The sequence below is a fragment of the Babylonia areolata genome, chromosome 30, assembly GCF_041734735.1.
Source record: "Babylonia areolata isolate BAREFJ2019XMU chromosome 30, ASM4173473v1, whole genome shotgun sequence".
Classification (NCBI taxonomy): domain Eukaryota; kingdom Metazoa; phylum Mollusca; class Gastropoda; order Neogastropoda; family Buccinidae; genus Babylonia; species Babylonia areolata.
In genome coordinates, this window is record NC_134905.1 from 20,789,614 (window position 1) to 20,792,113 (window position 2,500).

Consider the following 2,500-nt stretch of genomic DNA (forward strand, 5'->3'; position numbering starts at 1 on the left):
ACTAACTCGATGTCCGTTTCAGTGCTAAACTGCGTTCAATATGCAAACTCACGTGTAGCCTGGCCTACAAACAACAGTAACTATAACAGTAAAACCCCAGGTGGTAACTAGGAAGCCAGCCATACAATGTTGCGAAATGTCATGCACACAAAGGTTGCTGTGACATCTGGCACAGTCGGTATATTATCTACCGACTCATCATCGATCGACTGACTTCTCAAAAAAAGTTAAGGACCCGGTTTCAGTTTCACTGAGTTTCTCAATTGAGGACGGAGGCGTCTGTCAGACTGCGTCAATTCGAATGAATCCACATACTCTACACCAAATCTGCTGGGCAGATAGTCCTAAGTGACAGCAGTATGACCCAACTTGAAGCGCTCGTTACATCTTGAGCGCATGCTTCATATACATGTGGAGTGATGGCCTAGAGGTAACGCGTCCGCCTAGGCCGAAGCGAGAGAATCTGAGCGCAGCTGGTTCGAATCACGGCTCAGCCGCCGCGGATATCTTCTGCCCCTCCGAGTCCACTAGACCTTGCATGAGTGGTGGTCTGGACGCTAGTCATTCGGATGAGACGACAAACCGAGGTCCCGTGTGCAGCACTGATGCACTTAGCGCACGTAAAAGAACCCACAGCATCAAAAGGGTTGTTCCTGGCAAAATTCTGTAGAAAAATCTACTTCGATAGGTGAAAAACAAACAAAAACTGCATGCAGGCAACAAACAAACAAACAAAACAAAAACAACAACACCAACAACAACAGACTAAAAAACAACAAAAAACAAACAAACAAAAAAGAAAAAAAAAAGGGTGGCGCTGTTGTGTAGCGACGCGCTCTCCCTCCTTGGAGAGAGCAGCCCGAATTTCACACAGAGAAATCTGTTGTGATAAAAAAAACAACAACAAACACCCCCACACAAATAGAAATATATTTGTGTACCTATCAGAGCGGATCAGTTTCTTTCACTGACAGAATTTTGCACTGAAGAGGACTGACATTTCTGTAGCTGTGGGTTCTTTCTGAGCGAGGTAAGGTAAGCGCGTCAGTGTTAGTACTGACAGCGCGGTAAGGACCATATAGTTTTCCTAAAAGCAAGTTTGTTTGCCGATAAAAGAATAATAAATGCTTAAAAAATCAACTTGAGACTGACTTCGAGATGATTTAGGCTAAATTATGCAGACTGAATATGACTGATCTGCCACTGGCTTCTCATTCAATACAGCAACGGCTGTTTCAGGCACACATGCACTGTGATCAGCTTGGTAAAGAAGACAAAACAAGAGAGGCAAGGCCTTCAAGACTCACTTGTGATACACTTAAAAAAAAAAAAAAAAAAAAAAAAAATCCAAGCTTTTTATGTATTGAGTATAATTTCAAAATGTAATGTTTAAGATGAGAAAGATCAGTTTAAAGCAAATTAAGTCCCCTAGCATTAATTACAGAGTAATTTCCCTTTTTGTACTATCTGCACCAAAACGTTTGCAAAATAAATAAAACTTCCATGCTTAGCAAAAGAAGTTCCTGTTTGAACAAAAAATGATATTAATGAATGCTCTTGTTGTTGGGTCAGAATATCAGATCAAAGTGCCAAGTTTAGAGAATACAAAAATATAAATATAACAGTAAATGCAGTTTGCATATAATTAGGCTTCTTTTTAAAATTTTTTTGTGCCCATCCCAGAGGTACCATATTGTTTTAAACAAGATGACCGGAAAGAACTGAATTTTTCAAATTTTTATGCCTAATTTGGTGTCAACTGACAATGTATTTGCAGAGAAAATGTCAATGTTAAAGTTTACCACGGACACACACACACACACACACACACACACACACACAGACAACCGAACACCGGGTTAAAACCCTGGTGATGTGTTAGCAAAAAAAAAAAAAAAAAAAAAAGGAAAAAAAGAAGAAAAAAAAAGAAGAAAAAAGAAAAAAAAAAGAAAAGAAACAGTTTATCAAACAAAGTTGGGTTTTTGTTTGTTTGTTTGTTTGTTTGTTTTTAAATGTAGAAATTGGAAGCGCACATACATAAAAAGCTTCGCTCATGAAAATGTATATGGTTTCATGGGAAAACATTACCAAAATGATTTTCATAAGAGGCAAATAATTACTCTAATCTGCAGATGGAAAATGAATTGTTTTAAGACCAAGTATGTCACTAAGGAATGTTTTTTGCATCTGTGGTGCTCACATAACAGCCGATCATATATTATTAACTTGCGATATGTTAAAGTCTCACATCCCTGAACTGAAATCATCTTCAGTGTTGACAATCTTTAGCAGTCCATTGCTAATGTATGACTTTTTGAGCTCCTTGTTAAATAGTCCAGTTGGTTCGCTGTTATAGTTGTTAGTTTTTCATTAGAAATATGTTATATTGTAATGCTTTTAAAACAAAACAAAACTGAAATCTAATTTTCTATATGTAACACACACACACACACACACACACAACGCGCGCGCGCAAACACGCACGCACACACACTTTCAC